The sequence below is a fragment of the Apis cerana genome, linkage group LG1 (assembly GCF_029169275.1).
Source record: "Apis cerana isolate GH-2021 linkage group LG1, AcerK_1.0, whole genome shotgun sequence".
Taxonomy (NCBI): Eukaryota; Metazoa; Arthropoda; class Insecta; order Hymenoptera; family Apidae; genus Apis; species Apis cerana.
Window position 1 is genome coordinate 8,158,361 of NC_083852.1, and position 24,173 is coordinate 8,182,533.

At 33.2% G+C, this 24,173-nt stretch overlaps 1 protein-coding gene and 1 long non-coding RNA gene across 3 annotated transcripts in view; one reads left to right on the top strand and one right to left on the bottom strand.

Moving 5' to 3' along the window:
- Nucleotides 1–5,020, top strand: part of LOC107994794 (uncharacterized) — a 46,249-nt gene extending 41,229 nt beyond the window's left edge. The window contains exons 12-15 of the long non-coding RNA XR_009831925.1: nucleotides 2,515–2,629; nucleotides 3,260–3,361; nucleotides 3,487–3,949; nucleotides 4,391–5,020. This is a non-coding gene — a long non-coding RNA (uncharacterized LOC107994794). The remainder of the gene's footprint in view (nucleotides 1–2,514; nucleotides 2,630–3,259; nucleotides 3,362–3,486; nucleotides 3,950–4,390) is intronic.
- The window catches only part of LOC107994871 (3-phosphoinositide-dependent protein kinase 1), a 491,030-nt gene that overhangs the window by 201,206 nt on the left and 265,651 nt on the right, over nucleotides 1–24,173 (bottom strand). The window lies entirely within an intron of this gene.

Sequence of the window (24,173 nt, forward strand, 5' to 3'; positions counted from 1 at the left end):
CCCGAACAGATAATTTGTTTTATCTTGGAGGTTCAAATATTAAAATTAATTGGAAATTCATTCTTAATTTATTAAGAATTTCGCAGTGAGAATTTCTCTGAAGATCTTTTGTATCGAAAAGTAGAATGGAAAATTGAACGCGATTCTTTTCAATTCGAAACTCTCAAAATTACTGCACATTTTTCTTATAAAGATACGATAGATTTTTTATTTCAAATCATAATAGAATCGTCGATAATTAGGAGATGGAATTGTTGAAAAATGGAAAGAAATGAATAACCGAATCGATCACGATGCATCAGATTCTTACGTCAATGTTGGAGGCCTGGGCGAGCGCGAAGGAATTCGAGGCGATTGTAAACGTAGCACGATCGGAATTTTCCTGGAAGGTAGACGCACTGACCGAATCTATTATTCGAATAGAAAGCCCACACCACGTCGATCCAGGCCGAGGAATTTGTTATTAAAATACGACTGCTTATTCGCCATTGGAATCGCGATTAGACCGCCAAGCTTGGCAGAAAATTTGTTTCGTAAACATTATTTTCACACAGGCTACATCATAGAATATAAAGCGAACATCACGTATAATAATACCCAGGTGGTCATCAGGTCAATTTCTTTTGCTCCACTTTTAATCGGTGGATAGGTTAAAAATAGCGAAAGATCGACACATTTTTTCTTTTTTTTTTTTTTTTTGGGAAAGAGAAGAAATCTTCGAGAGGTTCAGGTCAACCGTCCCGAATTAGGAATCGAGCCGGGAGCTGGGTTCGAGCCTTGAAGAAACTTGAAATTCAAATGACCGAGTGAATAGCTAACTTTGGGAATAACGTTTCTAGAGAAACCTATCTTTCACCCAACACGGCCGGATCCCCCATTGTACGGAGAAAAACTTGTATAAATACATCCATTTATGCGGGTTGAAACGGATCGAGTCGAACCGAAAGTCTAGGGATCTGTATCATGGTAAGGGGGAGAAGAAAAGGAAGAAGAAGAAGCTTCGCGAGTTTTCGTCGTTTATTTACAATTTTGTCGCGATCTTGTGGACGAGTGTTCACAAAGTAAGTGGTAAGATCTAATGAAAACGACAAGATTAATGGTCCCTGTTGGTCTCCGGTTGGTGCGTTTCTATCCAAGAGGAGAGAAGAGAAACAAAGAAAGGAAGGTGAAATCCTTTGGCTAAGTCCGGATAACGGTTTCCGCGGTGCTAAACCGTCGTCGAATTACAAAGTAACCAACACTCGTTATCCGTATTAGCATTAATTAACAACGACGGACACAGCTGCGCGGCTTTGGTTCGCTTTTACCGACATCAGGTAAAACAGAAAAATTCGCGGTGCAAGTCAGCCAATCGCTTGAATGTCCCTAGAAATTTCAAAGAGCTAGACTCGAATGGAAGTGCATCGTTAAAGAACTACTCTTGCATCCATTTTCTTGACCCAAGTTCAAATTGCTGAAATATGCAGAGATTACCGCATCATGGAAACACGGCTCAAGAAACTTTTACGCGTTTTAGGGCAACCTGGGCCTCGAGCTTAATTTATTTAATGGCGGACGAATGTTCGAGCTGGCTTCAGCGATCATTATGAGTTTCATTCCCGGACAGGCAAATGGAAGTCATTAACGAAATCAAATAGGTTAAATTACGTTACAAACAATAAAATATAATATTTCGTTATCTCGTTGGAAATGTAACGAATAATATTAGGTTGATACGTGTGAAATTTTGCTTCTTCCCTTGTACGAAGCGTTTAAAATATTCATGAAAATTTTTTTCTTTTCTTCTTTTATATCTGTTGTTTAACGTCACACTGATCATTTGTATTGATTATTGGCGACGCTGGAGAAGGTAGAAAATTTACTACACTTATATAGTTTGATATGCTTCGACAAATATATTCGAGGTATGTACACGATTAATAATATTGTCAATACTTATCAACACTTATCAGTATTACTATTACTTACAACTTACCAATATAGTTTTACAATAATATTTTCAATCCGCTTTAATGTTTTTCGAAACTACACACGATCAATAATATTGTCAATAGTTATCAACGCTTGTCAATATTGACAATAGATATTATTGATCGTGTGCAGTTTCGAAAAACATTAAAGCGGATTGAAAATATCATTGTAAAACTATATTGACAATATTGTCAATATTTTTAACAATACTATCTCGCCAATATTATCGATCATGTGCGATATCTCTTAACAATCCTTATATTCCTTTTTCTATTATTTAGATTATCTTTCAACCGCTATAACATATTTCAATAACTATTAAAAACAGATATTGACATTCATTATTTTTCTTTAGTAATTTTCTTTAGTAATGTAAAAAATCACTTTAAGCAAAATGTATACATAATCACTTTAATTAAATACACATAAGAAAAAAAAAATTTTCATCGAAGCGATGAAATTTACACGAATCTTATATCCAAACTCTAATCGAATTATCCTATTATCTTGCAAAAGTCACGATAACATCGTTATCCATTTCAGAGAAAGTGTTCCCTTTTACACGAACTCGAAATTCCTCGGATTGATCGGACGAAAAATAGCAGCTGGTGGAATTATTAGATGGACTATTCCTAGTTACACTTACAGCCTAGTTACGGTGAGTTACAGTTTCATATACAAATGGAGTTCTATTGTATTCGATTCCATTAGGTTTAGCATCGAATCCAGGCGTGCAGCGTGAGAAAGCAATTGCGGACCGACGACGACGGTTTAGATTGAACGGGTGGGCAACGAGCAACCGGACAATTTCGGTACACACGAATCTCGTCGGGTCTCTGCCGATTAACCTCTTAACAGCCGCGCTCGTTCGTCGACTATGACTTTGCTGTGCTCATTTCCAGCAGCGCCAGATCGAGCGTTAGATCGAGAGTCAAACGATCAAACGATTAAGCTCGTTGCTCCCGAGAACTTTGCTCCGTACTGTTCGCGCAATATTTCTATGGAAACGTTTCGAATTATATACATACATACGCGCAACGTGGATCGGTGGAAGGAAGTTTAAATTTGAGAAATTTGCCAGGCAGAGGAAATTTCATTTCCCCTCGGTTTGGATCTCGTTTTGCGACAATACGACAAATTTTGAACTTCGATTAGTTAATTTCGAGTCTAAGGTGTTATACAGTTTTTCTCTTAAGTGATAGTTATTGGAAAAGAAGAAGATTTAACGTTTCTCTGTGATTAATATAACAACAATATATTAATTTCCCTTATTTTTAACACTTTTCAGGATTTGTTAAACGAGAACAAGCACGGTGTCGTTTCGAACCAAAAAGATGATTAAACGAGGTACCACTGTAATCCTAATTACCAGTTCATCGACTCTGCAATAGTATAATAAGATACTGTCTAATAATTTACTAACCACGATCAATATTTATAAAACGTCTCGATATCTTATACCTTATGCTTCGATTCTAAACCAAACGCAAGAACGATCAACTTATTTTGTTACAGAATCTGTTCTGCAAAGGTACACAAATGTATAAACACCCCGTATACACGAGGCCAGCGAACCGATGAAGTCATCTCCAGCGGGGAATCGGTTGCCAGGCGCATCCTTTACTTTCGAACCGCCTTACAAGGAATCACGGTGTACATAGTTGCTCTCGTAATCGAGTCGAAACGCGCTTCGTTGTCGTCATCGTCGGAACCGCGATATTTACGTGGAAAAGACTGCGATACGTGGAAGGCACGCGACATCCCGAGGCTGCGTCGGTGGGAACCGGGCCAAGATCGTCGGATGGCCGACCCGTGGCATCGATCCTTCATCGTGGAGGCGCGCGAATCGCGACCACGTGGGCCAATCGCGCAACAGCGCGACAACCGAGGAAAGGAAACCCGACGATTTTCGCCGCGATTTTTTCGCAACGATTTTTTCGCACGCGACCGTCCATCTAATCCCGTTACCTCCTTCCAGGTAAGGAACCGTGTCAAGGCGAGCGTTATAAATGCGCCGTGACTTTTTCTCTTTTTCTTTTTCTTTTGTTTGTTTGCTTTATATATATATATATATATATTTTTAGAATCGTTTATTTAAAATAAAATAAAAGCGTAAGCGTATATACTGTAAGATTTTTGAATATACCGATGGATGTAGTTGATGATTGAAGTTGATTTGGAAGAATGCATTGCATGGATTAAGAAAGGAAAAGAACAATCAATATCCTGAACTTTTTCGACAATAATTACATCATTGGGTCTCTTTCGAAACTATGCAATTCTTGCTTGAAATTTTTTCTATCGTGTAGATATTGCTAGATTTATTTTTGATTCAGGTTGATCGAATTTTCATAAACCATTTCACGAGTATAAAAATTTCTTAAATTCAATGTTGTTGTCTAATATTATTTATTTCCAGATCGTGTGAACATAGGAAAGAGCGTGAAAACGGGAAATTTTCATGGAGAGGCCTGAAACATATGATGGCGGAAGATTTGAGGAAAATATCTTAGCGAAGATGAAGTTGAGTTGGACTGGGGGCGTATTTCGATAATCTGGCATCGATAAGATCGATGTTCGGTGAACTTCTGGCCTCGAGTCGATCAACAGAACAATTTTTCATGGCGTTTACACGGTAATCGGAGCCGATGGGGCGGACGGATCGTTAAAGTGCACCTAACCGACTCTCCTCTCATCGCGTGCACTTCCTGGGGGACGATGTTCTTATCTCTCTGCCCGATAACATTGACGATAGGCCCCCGAATAGCCAGATAAGAGGAATTATCCCGAGAAAATTCTACGAATACTCCGCCCATACACAGCTGCGCCACCGAAAAATCTCACAGCTGCGTAGATTTTTCCACTTCGTGAGCGGATATATATCGGGTGTCAACAGAAGTAAGCCAGTCAATCTTTGTGAAATTTTTATTATTTTTATAAGGATCTCTTATTGAGTATAGAGATCTACAACAAGTTCAATAAAAAAAATGTAAACTGATGTCATTTATGTTGGATACGATTCTTAATAAATACAAATCTTTGAAAAATATTTAAATTGTTATTTATTTCCCCTATCCATTTATTCCTAATTTTGAAAATTGAGATTAGATGAAGAAAAAATTAAAAATTAAAATTATTATTATTATTATTATTCTTGTAAGAAATTCTTTGCAAATTCTCTTAGACGCAGAAAAGTTACGTTTAGAGGTTAAAGTTGAGAATAAATTGCATAAATGTGGAGAAAGATTTTTTTTCCAAGATTGTTTAGATTCGAATAGAACGTCATAAATGGCGCCTCTGTTTTCTTTTTTCTTTTTTTTTTTTTAACCGAGTAACGAATAATAATAATAATAATACTTGCAAGAGAGCAAGTCATTCCGACAAGACGATTGATAGTTACGAAAGCAGAATGACTTATTACGATATCTCGTTGATGGATAGTTTCTTCATCTCTGTGAATGCGGAAACGATTTAAATCCTTCGATGATAAAATCATCAAATTGCTCTTGAGTTTCAATAATAATAAAAAAAAAAAAAAAATTTCTATTTATATCCACGAAAGACCCCAGATAAAGTACATAGTCATAGTGAAAAAATAAAGTATAAATTTACGACCATCCTCCTACCTAATTTTCACAACGATTTATATAACGCTCTACTCCAAACAATTTACATTCAAGTATACACTTTTGAAAGAATAGAACATTTTTCCACCAACGAGTCATCCCTTCTGCGCTCGAATAAAAATCGGTCACTCAACCCCGTCCCCAATTCCGATCGAAACCGTGTTTCCCCACCTTCTCCCCCGAAGAAATTTAATCCTCCCCCGATTTCCACGTGAAAATCGCGTGACACGGGCTATATAACACGGCCCACTTGTCGAAAGTTTCGCGGTGGCGTGACGAAACCGCCACCGCTGCGCAACACTTTCGTTGCAATCGTAAAATTTAATGGAAATTAAATTGCGACGTTTCGCGGCACACCGGCCAGTAAATAGGAGGAGCGCAAGAAGATACCTAAAGTCGAAACGTGGGCAGAGAGAGAGAGAGAGAGAGGCTTACGAAACAATTATTGCCGCGCCATAACTCGCCGTAGGCATGCCCATTACGAGGCGCCAGTCGCGATTGCGCCCAGTTTTTACGCTCCTGCCGCACAGCCTTGCATAACTCGGCTTCAATAACTTCCGTAATTCCTCGCCTAATCAACCCACTCTTTCTCTCTACTTTTTTTCTTCTTCCTTTCCTCTCTTTCTCTCCCTCTCTCGTTCTTCGTCCTCCTCAGAGTTCCCCCTCCCTCTTTTTTCTTTCTTTCGACACCGGGGGACATAGATATTTTTATTAATCGTAACGAGGACAAGAAGAGATAACGATAACTCGCAGAAGTCAGAAGCAATTAGCCGAGCACGCGGCAGTAATCGCGGCAAGAAACTCGCCTCTACGAGAATTGTCAACAAATCCCTGGGGCTTTGGACAAAAACGTAATTAAATTTCCGGAACGATTGAACGCGCGATTAATATGGAAGGGGGTGGTTGTGGACGAGGACGAAGAATTCGTGGCGACACGAATCTTGTGTAATTGGTTAATTTGTGGGAATGGACACCGAATAATTTGACAATGGTTTTGTCACACTGTTGTTTTATCATAGAGAAGGAAAGAGAAATTACGAAATAATAATTCGTAATATTCTGTTGAAATTACGAATCTTCTTTCTCAAATTTAAATCCTCTTTCGTATATATCGAAAAATAAGTTACGACAAATAAATGTATCTATAGTTTATATAAAAGTATAAAATTGAATTTCTAACTTTCGTAATTTCTAATATATCTAAATCTGTTTTTTCAAGTTGAACGTGTTAAAGACGCGTAAAAATTGCCGTTTATTAGATTAAAGGGATTGAATAAATGAATTTATCTCTAATAAGCGAATTTCGCAGTTCTGAGTGGTATCACGGAAGCGGTTCATACGATGCCATTTATTCCGTGAACGCTGACACGCGCGTTTGAAAAGGAAGTTCACGGAATTGAAGCCGAGGATCGGAGGAGGAGTAATCAACAATTTGCGAATTCGACGATATCCTGCGAACTCCTATCGTGGCTACACGTGAAATTGAATATGCGTGTGTGCGTGAATATAAATATATATTCAATTATATATCGATAACGAATGAGATGTCTCTTTGCGGTCTTCTTTCTTCATAAATATTGCGTAACATACCTGTTATATCATTACTCTAGAATAGAATGATACTTTAGTTCTTTTTTTTTTTTATGAAAGAGATATAAAATTTTAGTATATATCCTTAAGAAGCAACTTTTTCCTTATCTTTGAAAACCGTATAAGATTTACATTAAAAAATATATTTTATTATTCTTATATTTTCAATATACTTTTAAATTCAATATTTTTCGCCTCTCAAGAAATCCTACATAAATATCCTATCATTTCCTAATTAAAATTCCAACGAAAATGATATTCGAAAATATTGCTTCAAAGAAGATCGAAAATAGAAAAGCAAAGAAGTAGTGTTAAATAATTAGTTAATAGTAAAGTGCGAATTGCTCAGTCGTTATAAATACCAGAAGATCCTCTTTAATCCGGTAAGGAAACAAAATCTTTCCCCCGCGCAGCCGATCTCTGCGAATCTTATTTTTACCGCGCGTGGCGTTACGTTGCCGTAAAAATAGAAGAGGAAACCTTTTCTCCCCGGCTTATTCGTGCGGGATTAATGATTCCTTCCCTTTTTATGTTTTTTTTTTTTTTATAAATATAATCCTAGGACGGGTGGCACGAGCTTTTTATGCGTGCCACCCTCTTGGTAAGACCCTCGACTCGCCTCGATTAATCACGTTTACGCGCGCGGAATCCTCCATCGCCCCGGATTCGAAAGATTCCTATGGAATCGAGGCGGATGCCGTTTTTAATCGTATCCTCGTGTCGTCGTGACGGTGTCCTTGAAAAACAAGGAAAAAAAAAAGGAAAAATCGTATACACGCGAAGTGTACGCTTGCGTAACCCAAATGTCCCTCCATCCATGTTCGATCGGTTTATTAGGTTTGCCCCAGTGGGCCATGCGATAAACAAAGCCGATGCAGGGTAGCCTGAAGCGTTCCTCGGCTTGCTCACGTGATTGCTAATCAGCTTCACACACGTGTTCTATACCCGAGATAGCCCTCTGTGCACGGGGTAAGGCCAGTGGACGCGCCACGTGGTAGGTAAGTATAGGGTAGGTAAGTATAAAATTGTAAAAGGGGGTTGAAATGATAATGTCGGTAGTCTTTTCGACGTGTGAAAGCGAGATGAAATCTAGGAAAGATGGAGAAATTTATAAAAAATATAGATAAGGTAATTTAAAATGATAAACAGAACATCGAATATGAACAGATGGATCATAAAAATTAATTATAATGGAGATTGAATCACGATTATTTCTCTCTCCGGAATAAGAAAATCTTTATACTAAAAAATTTATAGCACAACAAAAACCAATAATTTAAAAGATATTTAATTTAAATTAATTATTTGCTAAATTATAAGTTTTTTGCTATATAATGCATAGTACTTTTTCATACAGAATACTAAGATGTATAGATTCATCTACTAAAAAATATATGATGCCATTTAAAGAAATAATTTGAAGGTTCATAAGTTTTTTATGAGTTCACCTACGAAAAAACTGAGACCACTGGAATATAGCGCTTTCGAAGAACTTCAACTTTAATTCTAAGCATTTTTTGATATTTTGAAGAATAAGCGAGATATTTTTATAGAGAATAAAGAGACGCATTAAAAAATATACCATTACATTTAAGCAAATACAATTGACGTTAATAACTTTTTTGTGGATCCATCTACGAAAAAACTGAGGTTACCAGAATGTAGCGCATTCGAAACCATTCAACTTTTATTCCAAGCATTTTTTAATATTCTGAAGAATAAGCGAGATATTCAAGAAAAAAGGTTAAGACCGAAATTCCCTGAGCGATAGAAAAATTTTTGTCGAAAAATTCGACTTTGTATTAGGAGAACATGATACGATAGGAGGTCTTTTAAATTTAATTTTTTTAAATATCTCCTAAACTATTCGTTTTTCGCTATATGTGGCCTAATACTTTTTTATAGAGAATAAAGAGACGCATCGATTGATGCATTAAAAAATGTACCATTACATTTAAGCAAATACAATTGACGTTAATAACTTTTTTGTGGGTCCACCTACGAAAAAACTGAGGTTACCAGAATGTAGCGCATTCGAAACCATTCAACTTTTATTCCAAGCATTTTTTAATATTCTGAAGAATAAGCGAGATATTCAATAAAAAAGATTCAGATCGAAATTCCCTGAGCGATAGAAAAATTTTTGTCGAAAAATTCGACTTTGTATTAGGAGAACATGATACGATAGGAGGTCTTTTAAATTTAATTTTTTTAAATATCTCTTAAACTATTCGTTTTTCGCTATATATGGCCTAATACTTTTTTATAGAGAATAAAGAGGCGCATCGTTTGATGTATTAAAAAATGTACCATTACATTTAAGCAAATACAATTGACGTTAATAACTTTTTTGTGGGTCCACCTACGAAAAAACTGAGGTTACCAGAATGTAGCGCATTCGAAACCATTCAACTTTTATTCCAAGCATTTTTAATATTCTGAAGAATAAGCGAGATATTCAAGAAAAAAGTTAGGTTCGAAATTCCCTGAGCGATAGAAAAATTTTTGTCGAAAAATTCGACTTTGTATTAGGAGAACATGATACGATAGGAGGTCTTTTAAATTTAATTTTTTAAATATCTCTTAAACTATTCGTTTTTCGCTATATATGGCCTAATACTTTTTTATAGAGAATAAAGAGACGCATCGATTGATGCATTAAAAAATGTACCATTACATTTAAGCAAATACAATTGACGTTAATAACTTTTTTGTGGGTCCACCTACGAAAAAACTGAGGTTACCAGAATGTAGCGCATTCGAAACCATTCAACTTTTATTCCAAGCATTTTTTAATATTCTGAAGAATAAGCGAGATATTCAAGAAAAAAGGTTAAGACCGAAATTCCCTGAGCGATAGAAAAATTTTTGTCGAAAAATTCGACTTTGTATTAGGAGAACATGATACGATAGGAGGTCTTTTAGTTTAAATTTTTTAAATATCTCTTAAACTATTCGTTTTTCGCTATATATGGCCTAATACTTTTTATAGAGAATAAAGAGACGCATCGATTGATGCATTAAAAAATGTACCATTACATTTAAGCAAATACAATTGACGTTAATAACTTTTTGTGGGTCCACCTACGAAAAAACTGAGGTTACCGGAATGTAGCGCATTCGAAACCATTCAACTTTTGTTCCAAGCATTTTTAATATTCTGAAGAATAAGCGAGATATTCAAGAAAAAGGTTAAGACCGAAATTCCCTGAGCGATAGAAAAATTTTTGTCGAAAAATTCGACTTTGTATTAGGAGAACATGATACGATAGGAGGTCTTTTAAATTTAATTTTTTAAATATCTCTTAAACTATTCGTTTTTCGCTATATATGGCCTAATACTTTTTATAGAGAATAAAGAGACGCATCGATTGATGCATTAAAAAATGTACCATTACATTTAAGCAAATACAATTGACGTTAATAACTTTTTTGTGGGTCCACCTACGAAAAAACTGAGGTTACCAGAATGTAGCGCATTCGAAACCATTCAACTTTTATTCCAAGCATTTTTAATATTCTGAAGAATAAGCGAGATATTCAAGAAAAAGGTTAAGACCGAAATTCCCTGAGCGATAGAAAAATTTTTGTCGAAAAATTCGACTTTGTATTAGGAGAACATGATACGATAGGAGGTCTTTTAAATTTAATTTTTTAAATATCTCTTAAACTATTCGTTTTTCGCTATATATGGCCTAATACTTTTTATAGAGAATAAAGGGACGCATCGATTGATGCATTAAAAAATGTACCATTATATTTAAGCAAATACAATTGACGTTAATAACTTTTTGTGGGTCCACCTACGAAAAAACTGAGGTTACCAGAATGTAGCGCATTCGAAACCATTCAACTTTTATTCCAAGCATTTTTAATATTCTGAAGAATAAGCGAGATATTCAAGAAAAAAGTTGAGATCGAAATTCCCTGAGCGATAGAAAAATTTTTGTCGAAAAATTCGACTTTGTATTAGGAGAACATGATACGATAGGAGGTCTTTTAAATTTAATTTTTTTAAATATCTCTTAAACTATTCGTTTTTCGCTATATATGGCCTAATACTTTTTATAGAGAATAAAGAGACGCATCGATTGATGCATTAAAAAATGTACCATTACATTTAAGCAAATACAATTGACGTTAATAACTTTTTGTGGGTCCACCTACGAAAAAACTGAGGTTACCAGAATGTAGCGCATTCGAAACCATTCAACTTTTATTCCAAGCATTTTTAATATTCTGAAGAATAAGCGAGATATTCAAGAAAAAAGGTTAAGACCGAAATTCCCTGAGCGATAGAAAAATTTTTGTCGAAAAATTCGACTTTGTATTAGGAGAACATGATACGATAGGAGGTCTTTTAAATTTAATTTTTTTAAATATCTCTTAAACTATTCGTTTTTCGCTATATATGGCCTAATACTTTTTATAGAGAATAAAGGGACGCATCGATTGATGCATTAAAAATGTACCATTATATTTAAGCAAATACAATTGACGTTAATAACTTTTTTGTGGGTCCACCTACGAAAAAACTGAGGTTACCAGAATGTAGCGCATTCGAAACCATTCAACTTTTATTCCAAGCATTTTTTAATATTCTGAAGAATAAGCGAGATATTCAAGAAAAAAGGTTAAGACCGAAATTCCCTGAGCGATAGAAAAATTTTTGTCGAAAAATTCGACTTTGTATTAGGAGAACATGATACGATAGGAGGTCTTTTAAATTTAATTTTTTAAATATCTCTTAAACTATTCGTTTTTCGCTATATATGGCCTAATACTTTTTATAGAGAATAAAGGGACGCATCGATTGATGCATTAAAAATGTACCATTACATTTAAGCAAATACAATTGACGTTAATAACTTTTTGTGGGTCCACCTACGAAAAACTGAGGTTACCGGAATGTAGCGCATTCGAAACCATTCAACTTTTGTTCCAAGCATTTTTAATATTCTGAAGAATAAGCGAGATATTCAAGAAAAAGGTTAAGACCGAAATTCCCTGAGCGATAGAAAAATTTTTGTCGAAAAATTCGACTTTGTATTAGGAGAACATGATACGATAGGAGGTCTTTTAAATTTAATTTTTTTAAATATCTCTTAAACTATTCGTTTTTCGCTATATATGGCCTAATACTTTTTTATAGAGAATAAAGTGGCGCATCGATTGATGCATTAAAAATGTAGCATTACATTTAAGCAAATACAATTGACGTTAATAACTTTTTGTGGGTCCACCTACGAAAAACTGAGGTTACCGGAATGTAGCGCATTCGAAACCATTCAACTTTTGTTCCAAGCATTTTTAATATTCTGAATAATAAGCGAGATATTCAAAAAAAAAGGTTAAGACCGAAATTCCCTGAGCGATAGAAAAATTTTTGTCGAAAAATTCGACTTTGTATTAGGAGAACATGATACGATAGGAGGTCTTTTAAATTTAATTTTTTTAAATATCTCTTAAACTATTCGTTTTTCGCTATATATGGCCTAATACTTTTTTATAGAGAATAAAGAGACGCATCGATTGATGTATTAAAAAATGTACCATTACATTTAAGCAAATACAATTGACGTTAATAACTTTTTTGTGGGTCCACCTACGAAAAAACTGAGGTTACCAGAATGTAGCGCATTCGAAACCATTCAACTTTTATTCCAAGCATTCTTTAATATTCTGAAGAATAAGCGAGATATTCAAGAAAAAATGTTACGATCAAATTTCCTGAGCGATAGAAAAATTTTTGTCGAAAAATTCGACTTTGTATTAGGAGAACATGATACGATAGGAGGTCTTTTAAATTTAATTTTTTTAAATATCTCTTAAACTATTCGTTTTTCGCTATATATGGCCTAATACTTTTTTATAGAGAATAAAGAGACGCATCGATTGATGCATTAAAAAATGTACCATTACATTTAAGCAAATACAATTGACGTTAATAACTTTTTTGTGGGTCCACCTACGAAAAAACTGAGGTTACCAGAATGTAGCGCATTCGAAACCATTCAACTTTTATTCCAAGCATTTTTTAATATTCTGAAGAATAAGCGAGATATTCAAGAAAAAAGGTTAAGACCGAAATTCCCTGAGCGATAGAAAAATTTTTGTCGAAAAATTCGACTTTGTATTAGGAGAACATGATACGATAGGAGGTCTTTTAAATTTAATTTTTTAAATATCTCTTAAACTATTCGTTTTTCGCTATATATGGCCTAATACTTTTTTATAGAGAATAAAGAGACGCATCGATTGATGCATTAAAAATGTACCATTACATTTAAGCAAATACAATTGACGTTAATAACTTTGTTGTGGGTCCACCTACGAAAAAACTGAGGTTACCGGAATGTAGCGCATTCGAAACCATTCAACTTTTATTCCAAGCATTTTTAATATTCTGAAGAATAAGCGAGATATTCAAGAAAAAGGTTAAGACCGAAATTCCCTGAGCGATAGAAAAATTTTTGTCGAAAAATTCGACTTTGTATTAGGAGAACATGATACGATAGGAGGTCTTTTAAATTTAATTTTTTAAATATCTCTTAAACTATTCGTTTTTCGCTATATATGGCCTAATACTTTTTTTAGAGAATAAAGAGACGCATCGATTGATGCATTAAAAATGTACCATTACATTTAAGCAAATACAATTGACGTTAATAACTTTTTGTGGGTCCACCTACGAAAAAACTGAGGTTACCAGAATGTAGCGCATTCGAAACCATTCAACTTTTATTCCAAGCATTCTTTAATATTCTGAAGAATAAGCGAGATATTCAAGAAAAAAGGTTAAGACCGAAATTCCCTGAGCGATAGAAAAATTTTTGTCGAAAAATTCGACTTTGTATTAGGAGAACATGATACGATAGGAGGTCTTTTAAATTTAATTTTTTAAATATCTCTTAAACTATTCGTTTTTCGCTATATATGGCCTAATACTTTTTATAGAGAATAAAGGGACGCATCGATTGATGCATTAAAAATGTACCATTATATTTAAGCAAATACAATTGACGTTAATAACTTTTTGTGGGTCCACCTACGAAAAAACTGAGGTTACCAGAATGTAGCGCATTCGAAACCATTCAACTTTTATTCCAAGCATTTTTTAATATTCTGAAGAATAAGCGAGATATTCAAGAAAAAAGGTTAAGACCGAAATTCCCTGAGCGATAGAAAAATTTTTGTCGAAAAATTCGACTTTGTATTAGGAGAACATGATACGATAGGAGGTCTTTTAAATTTAATTTTTTAAATATCTCTTAAACTATTCGTTTTTCGCTATATATGGCCTAATACTTTTTTATAGAGAATAAAGAGACGCATCGATTGATGCATTAAAAAATGTACCATTACATTTAAGCAAATACAATTGACGTTAATAACTTTTTTGTGGGTCCACCTACGAAAAAACTGAGGTTACCAGAATGTAGCGCATTCGAAACCATTCAACTTTTATTCCAAGCATTTTTAATATTCTGAAGAATAAGCGAGATATTCAAGAAAAAGGTTAAGACCGAAATTCCCTGAGCGATAGAAAAATTTTTGTCGAAAAATTCGACTTTGTATTAGGAGAACATGATACGATAGGAGGTCTTTTAAATTTAATTTTTTTAAATATCTCTTAAACTATTCGTTTTTCGCTATATATGGCCTAATACTTTTTTATAGAGAATAAAGTGGCGCATCGATTGATGCATTAAAAAATGTACCATTATATTTAAGCAAATACAATTGACGTTAATAACTTTTTGTGGGTCCACCTACGAAAAAACTGAGGTTACCAGAATGTAGCGCATTCGAAACCATTCAACTTTTATTCCAAGCATTTTTAATATTCTGAAGAATAAGCGAGATATTCAAGAAAAAAGGTTAAGACCGAAATTCCCTGAGCGATAGAAAAATTTTTGTCGAAAAATTCGACTTTGTATTAGGAGAACATGATACGATAGGAGGTCTTTTAAATTTAATTTTTTTAAATATCTCTTAAACTATTCGTTTTTCGCTATATATGGCCTAATACTTTTTTATAGAGAATAAAGTGGCGCATCGATTGATGCATTAAAAAATGTACCATTACATTTAAGCAAATACAATTGACGTTAATAACTTTTTTGTGGGTCCACCTACGAAAAAACTGAGGTTACCGGAATGTAGCGCATTCGAAACCATTCAACTTTTGTTCCAAGCATTTTTAATATTCTGAAGAATAAGCGAGATATTCAAGAAAAAGGTTAAGACCGAAATTCCCTGAGCGATAGAAAAATTTTTGTCGAAAAATTCGACTTTGTATTAGGAGAACATGATACGATAGGAGGTCTTTTAAATTTAATTTTTTAAATATCTCTTAAACTATTCGTTTTTCGCTATATATGGCCTAATACTTTTTATAGAGAATAAAGGGACGCATCGATTGATGCATTAAAAATGTAGCATTACATTTAAGCAAATACAATTGACGTTAATAACTTTTTGTGGGTCCACCTACGAAAAAACTGAGGTTACCGGAATGTAGCGCATTCGAAACCATTCAACTTTTGTTCCAAGCATTTTTAATATTCTGAAGAATAAGCGAGATATTCAAGAAAAAGGTTAAGACCGAAATTCCCTGAGCGATAGAAAAATTTTTGTCGAAAAATTCGACTTTGTATTAGGAGAACATGATACGATAGGAGGTCTTTTAAATTTAATTTTTTAAATATCTCTTAAATTATTCGTTTTTCGCTATATATGGCCTAATACTTTTTTATAGAGAATAAAGAGACGCATCGATTGATGCATTAAAAAATGTACCATTACATTTAAGCAAATACAATTGACGTTAATAACTTTTTGTGGGTCCACCTACGAAAAAACTGAGGTTACCGGAATGTAGCGCATTCGAAACCATTCAACTTTTATTCCAAGCATTTTTAATATTCTGAAGAATAAGCGAGATATTCAGGAAAAAGGTTAAGACCGAAATTCCCTGAGCGATAGAAAAATTTTTGTCGAAAAATTCGACTTTGTATTAGGAGAACATGATACGATAGGAGGTCTTTTAAATTTAATTTTTTAAATATCTCTTAAACTATTCGTTTTTCGCTATATATGGCCTAATACTTTTTTATAGAGAATAAAGTGGCGCATCGATTGATGCATTAAAAAATGTACCATTATATTTAAGCAAATACAATTGACGTTAATAACTTTTTGTGGGTCCACCTACGAAAAACTGAGGTTACCGGAATGTAGCGCATTCGAAACCATTCAACTTTTATTCCAAGCATTTTTAATATTCTGAAGAATAAGCGAGATATTCAAGAAAAAAGGTTAAGACCGAAATTCCCTGAGCGATAGAAAAATTTTTGTCGAAAAATTCGACTTTGTATTAGGAGAACATGATACGATAGGAGGTCTTTTAAATTTAATTTTTTAAATATCTCTTAAACTATTCGTTTTTCGCTATATATGGCCTAATACTTTTTATAGAGAATAAAGAGACGCATCGATTGATGCATTAAAAATGTAGCATTACATTTAAGCAAATACAATTGACGTTAATAACTTTTTTGTGGGTCCACCTACGAAAAACTGAGGTTACCGGAATGTAGCGCATTCGAAACCATTCAACTTTTATTCCAAGCATTTTTTAATATTCTGAAGAATAAGCGAGATATTCAAGAAAAAAGGTTAAGACCGAAATTCCCTGAGCGATAGAAAAATTTTTGTCGAAAAATTCGACTTTGTATTAGGAGAACATGATACGATAGGAGGTCTTTTAAATTAAATTTTTTAAATATCTCTTAAACTATTCGTTTTTCGCTATATATGGCCTAATACTTTTTATAGAGAATAAAGGGACGCATCGATTGATGCATTAAAAAATGTACCATTACATTTAAGCAAATACAATTGACGTTAATAACTTTTTTGTGGGTCCACCTACGAAAAAACTGAGGTTACCAGAATGTAGCGCATTCGAAACCATTCAACTTTTATTCCAAGCATTTTTAATATTCTGAAGAATAAGCGAGATATTCAAGAAAAAGGTTAAGACCGAAATTCCCTGAGCGATAGAAAAATTTTTGTCGAAAAATTCGACTTTGTATTAGGAGAACATGATACGATAGGAGGTCTTTTAAATTTAATTTTTTTAAATATCTCTTAAACTATTCGTTTTTCGCTATATATGGCCTAATACTTTTTTATAGAGAATAGAGAGACGCATCGATTGATGCATTAAAAAATGTAGCATTACATTTAAGCAAATACAATTGACGTTAATAACTTTTTTGTGGGTCCACCTACGAAAAAACTGAGGTTACCAGAATGTAGCGCATTCGAAACCATTCAACTTTTGTTCCAAGCATTTTTAATATTCTGAAGAATAAGCGAGATATTCAAGAAAAAGGTTAAGACCGAAATTCCCTGAGCGATAGAAAAATTTTTGTCGAAAAATTCGACTTTGTATTAGGAGAACATGATACGATAGGAGGTCTTTTAAATTTAATTTTTTTAAATATCTCTTAAACTATTCGTTTTTCGCTATATATGGCCTAATACTTTTTTATAGAGAATAAAGAGACGCATCGATTGATGCATTAAAAAATGTACCATTACATTTAAGCAAATACAATTGACGTTAATAACTTTTTTGTGGGTCCACCTACGAAAAAACTGAGGTTACCAGAATGTAGCGCATTCGAAACCATTCAACTTTTATTCCAAGCATTTTTAATATTCTGAAGAATAAGCGAGATATTCAGGAAAAAGGTTAAGACCGAAATTCCCTGAGCGATAGAAAAATTTTTGTCGAAAAATTCGACTTTGTATTAGGAGAACATGATACGATAGGAGGTCTTTTAAATTTAATTTTTTAAATATCTCTTAAACTATTCGTTTTTCGCTATATATGGCCTAATACTTTTTATAGAGAATAAAGGGACGCATCGATTGATGCATTAAAAATGTACCATTATATTTAAGCAAATACAATTGACGTTAATAACTTTTTGTGGGTCCACCTACGAAAAAACTGAGGTTACCAGAATGTAGCGCATTCGAAACCATTCAACTTTTATTCCAAGCATTCTTTAATATTCTGAAGAATAAGCGAGATATTCAAGAAAAAAGGTTAAGACCGAAATTCCCTGAGCGATAGAAAAATTTTTGTCGAAAAATTCGACTTTGTATTAGGAGAACATGATACGATAGGAGGTCTTTTAAATTTAATTTTTTAAATATCTCTTAAACTATTCGTTTTTCGCTATATATGGCCTAATACTTTTTATAGAGAATAAAGAGACGCATCGATTGATGCATTAAAAAATGTACCATTACATTTAAGCAAATACAATTGACGTTAATAACTTTTTTGTGGGTCCACCTACGAAAAAACTGAGGTTACCAGAATGTAGCGCATTCGAAACCATTCAACTTTTGTTCCAAGCATTTTTAATATTCTGAAGAATAAGCGAGATATTCAAGAAAAAGGTTAAGACCGAAATTCCCTGAGCGATAGAAAAATTTTTGTCGAAAAATTCGACTTTGTATTAGGAGAACATGATACGATAGGAGGTCTTTTAAATTTAATTTTTTAAATATCTCTTAAATTATTCGTTTTTCGCTATATATGGCCTAATACTTTTTTATAGAGAATAAAGAGACGCATCGATTGATGCATTAAAAAATGTACCATTACATTTAAGCAAATACAATTGACGTTAATAACTTTTTTGTGGGTCCACCTACGAAAAAACTGAGGTTACCAGAATGTAGCGCATTCGAAACCATTCAACTTTTATTCCAAGCATTCTTTAATATTCTGAAGAATAAGCGAGATATTCAGGAAAAAGGTTAAGACCGAAATTCCCTGAGCGATAGAAAAATTTTTGTCGAAAAATTCGACTTTGTATTAGGAGAACATGATACGATAGGAGGTCTTTTAAATTTAATTTTTTTAAATATCTCTTAAACTATTCGTTTTTCGCTATATATGGCCTAATACTTTTTTATAGAGAATAAAGTGGCGCATCGATTGATGCATTAAAAAATGTACCATTATATTTAAGCAAATACAATTGACGTTAATAACTTTTTGTGGGTCCACCTACGAAAAAACTGAGGTTACCAGAATGTAGCGCATTCGAAACCATTCAACTTTTATTCCAAGCATTTTTTAATATTCTGAAGAATAAGCGAGATATTCAAGAAAAAAGGTTAAGACCGAAATTCCCTGAGCGATAGAAAAATTTTTGTCGAAAAATTCGACTTTGTATTAGGAGAACATGATACGATAGGAGGTCTTTTAAATTTAATTTTTTAAATATCTCTTAAACTATTCGTTTTTCGCTATATATGGCCTAATACTTTTTATAGAGAATAAAGGGACGCATCGATTGATGCATTAAAAATGTACCATTACATTTAAGCAAATACAATTGACGTTAATAACTTTTTGTGGGTCCACCTACGAAAAAACTGAGGTTACCAGAATGTAGCGCATTCGAAACCATTCAACTTTTATTCCAAGCATTTTTTAATATTCTGAAGAATAAGCGAGATATTCAAGAAAAAAGGTTAAGACCGAAATTCCCTGAGCGATAGAAAAATTTTTGTCGAAAAATTCGACTTTGTATTAGGAGAACATGATACGATAGGAGGTCTTTTAAATTTAATTTTTTAAATATCTCTTAAACTATTCGTTTTTCGCTATATATGGCCTAATACTTTTTTATAGAGAATAAAGTGGCGCATCGATTGATGCATTAAAAAATGTACCATTACATTTAAGCAAATACAATTGACGTTAATAACTTTTTTGTGGGTCCACCTACGAAAAAACTGAGGTTACCAGAATGTAGCGCATTCGAAACCATTCAACTTTTATTCCAAGCATTTTTTAATATTCTGAAGAATAAGCGAGATATTCAAGAAAAAAGGTTAAGACCGAAATTCCCTGAGCGATAGAAAAATTTTTGTCGAAAAATTCGACTTTGTATTAGGAGAACATGATACGATAGGAGGTCTTTTAAATTTAATTTTTTAAATATCTCTTAAACTATTCGTTTTTCGCTATATATGGCCTAATACTTTTTATAGAGAATAAAGAGACGCATCGATTGATGCATTAAAAAATGTACCATTACATTTAAGCAAATACAATTGACGTTAATAACTTTTTTGTGGGTCCACCTACGAAAAAACTGAGGTTACCAGAATGTAGCGCATTCGAAACCATTCATCTTTTATTCCAAGCATTCTTTAATATTCTGAAGAATAAGCGAGATATTCAAGAAAAAAGGTTAAGACCGAAATTCCCTGAGCGATAGAAAAATTTTTGTCGAAAAATTCGACTTTGTATTAGGAGAACATGATACGATAGGAGGTCTTTTAAATTTAATTTTTTTAAATATCTCTTAAACTATTCGTTTTTCGCTATATATGGCCTAATACTTTTTTATAGAGAATAAAGTGGCGCATCGATTGATGCATTAAAAAATGTACCATTACATTTAAGCAAATACAATTGACGTTAATAACTTTTTTGTGGGTCCACCTACGAAAAAACTGAGGTTACCAGAATGTAGCGCATTCGAAACCATTCAACTTTTATTCCAAGCATTCTTTAATATTCTGAAGAATAAGCGAGATATTCAAGAAAAAGGTTAAGACCGAAATTCCCTGAGCGATAGAAAAATTTTTGTCGAAAAATTCGACTTTGTATTAGGAGAACATGATACGATAGGAGGTCTTTTAGTTTAAATTTTTTTAAATATCTCTTAAACTATTCGTTTTTCGCTATATATGGCCTAATACTTTTTATAGAGAATACGGAGACGCATCGATTGATGCATTAAAAAATGTACCATTACATTTAAGCAAATACAATTGACGTTAATAACTTTTTTGTGGGTCCACCTACGAAAAAACTGAGGTTACCAGAATGTAGCGCATTCGAAACCATTCAACTTTTATTCCAAGCATTTTTTAATATTCTGAAGAATAAGCGAGATATTCAAGAAAAAAGGTTAAGACCGAAATTCCCTGAGCGATAGAAAAATTTTTGTCGAAAAATTCGACTTTGTATTAGGAGAACATGATACGATAGGAGGTCTTTTAAATTTAATTTTTTTAAATATCTCTTAAACTATTCGTTTTTCGCTATATATGGCCTAATACTTTTTATAGAGAATAAAGTGGCGCATCGATTGATGCATTAAAAAATGTACCATTACATTTAAGCAAATACAATTGACGTTAATAACTTTTTTGTGGGTCCACCTACGAAAAACTGAGGTTACCGGAATGTAGCGCATTCGAAACCATTCAACTTTTATTCCAAGCATTTTTAATATTCTGAAGAATAAGCGAGATATTCAAGAAAAAAGGTTAAGACCGAAATTCCCTGAGCGATAGAAAAATTTTTGTCGAAAAATTCGACTTTGTATTAGGAGAACATGATACGATAGGAGGTCTTTTAAATTTAATTTTATTAAATATCTCTTAAACTATTCGTTTTTCGCTATATATGGCCTAATACTTTTTTATAGAGAATAAAGAGACGCATCGATTGATGCATTAAAAAATGTACCATTACATTTAAGCAAATACAATTGACGTTAATAACTTTTTTGTGGGTCCACCTACGAAAAAACTGAGGTTACCAGAATGTAGCGCATTCGAAACCATTCAACTTTTATTCCAAGCATTTTTTAATATTCTGAAGAATAAGCGAGATATTCAGGAAAAAGGTTAAGACCGAAATTCCCTGAGCGATAGAAAAATTTTTGTCGAAAAATTCGACTTTGTATTAGGAGAACATGATACGATAGGAGGTCTTTTAAATTTAATTTTTTTAAATATCTCTTAAACTATTCGTTTTTCGCTATATATGGCCTAATACTTTTTATAGAGAATAAAGGGACGCATCGATTGATGCATTAAAAATGTACCATTACATTTAAGCAAATACAATTGACGTTAATAACTTTTTGTGGGTCCACCTACGAAAAAACTGAGGTTACCAGAATGTAGCGCATTCGAAACCATTCAACTTTTATTCCAAGCATTCTTTAATATTCTGAAGAATAAGCGAGATATTCAAGAAAAAAGGTTAAGACCGAAATTCCCTGAGCGATAGAAAAATTTTTGTCGAAAAATTCGACTTTGTATTAGGAGAACATGATACGATAGGAGGTCTTTTAAATTTAATTTTTTAAATATCTCTTAAACTATTCGTTTTTCGCTATATATGGCCTAATACTTTTTATAGAGAATAAAGAGACGCATCGATTGATGCATTAAAAATGTACCATTACATTTAAGCAAATACAATTGACGTTAATAACTTTTTTGTGGGTCCACCTACGAAAAACTGAGGTTACCGGAATGTAGCGCATTCGAAACCATTCAACTTTTATTCCAAGCATTTTTAATATTCTGAAGAATAAGCGAGATATTCAAGAAAAAGGTTAAGACCGAAATTCCCTGAGCGATAGAAAAATTTTTGTCGAAAAATTCGACTTTGTATTAGGAGAACATGATACGATAGGAGGTCTTTTAAATTTAATTTTTAAATATCTCTTAAACTATTCGTTTTTCGCTATATATGGCCTAATACTTTTTATAGAGAATAAAGAGACGCATCGATTGATGCATTAAAAAATGTACCATTACATTTAAGCAAATACAATTGACGTTAATAACTTTTTTGTGGGTCCACCTACGAAAAAACTGAGGTTACCAGAATGTAGCGCATTCGAAACCATTCAACTTTTATTCCAAGCATTTTTAATATTCTGAAGAATAAGCGAGATATTCAAGAAAAAGGTTAAGACCGAAATTCCCTGAGCGATAGAAAAATTTTTGTCGAAAAATTCGACTTTGTATTAGGAGAACATGATACGATAGGAGGTCTTTTAAATTTAATTTTTTTAAATATCTCTTAAACTATTCGTTTTTCGCTATATATGGCCTAATACTTTTTTATAGAGAATAGAGAGGCGCATCGATTGATGCATTAAAAATGTAGCATTACATTTAAGCAAATACAATTGACGTTAATAACTTTTTGTGGGTCCACCTACGAAAAAACTGAGGTTACCGGAATGTAGCGCATTCGAAACCATTCAACTTTTGTTCCAAGCATTTTTAATATTCTGAAGAATAAGCGAGATATTCAGGAAAAAGGTTAAGACCGAAATTCCCTGAGCGATAGAAAAATTTTTGTCGAAAAATTCGACTTTGTATTAGGAGAACATGATACGATAGGAGGTCTTTTAAATTTAATTTTTTAAATATCTCTTAAACTATTCGTTTTTCGCTATATATGGCCTAATACTTTTTATAGAGAATAAAGGGACGCATCGATTGATGCATTAAAAAATGTACCATTACATTTAAGCAAATACAATTGACGTTAATAACTTTTTGTGGGTCCACCTACGAAAAAACTGAGGTTACCAGAATGTAGCGCATTCGAAACCATTCAACTTTTATTCCAAGCATTTTTAATATTCTGAAGAATAAGCGAGATATTCAAAAAAAAGGTTAAGACCGAAATTCCCTGAGCGATAGAAAAATTTTTGTCGAAAAATTCGACTTTGTATTAGGAGAACATGATACGATAGGAGGTCTTTTAAATTTCAATTTTATTAAATATCTCTTAAACTATTCGTTTTTCGCTATATATGGCCTAATACTTTTTTATAGAGAATAAAGAGACGCATCGATTGATGCATTAAAAAATGTACCATTACATTTAAGCAAATACAATTGACGTTAATAACTTTTTGTGGGTCCACCTACGAAAAAACTGAGGTTACCAGAATGTAGCGCATTCGAAACCATTCAACTTTTATTCCAAGCATTTTTTAATATTCTGAAGAATAAGCGAGATATTCAAGAAAAAAGGTTAAGACCGAAATTCCCTGAGCGATAGAAAAATTTTTGTCGAAAAATTCGACTTTGTATTAGGAGAACATGATACGATAG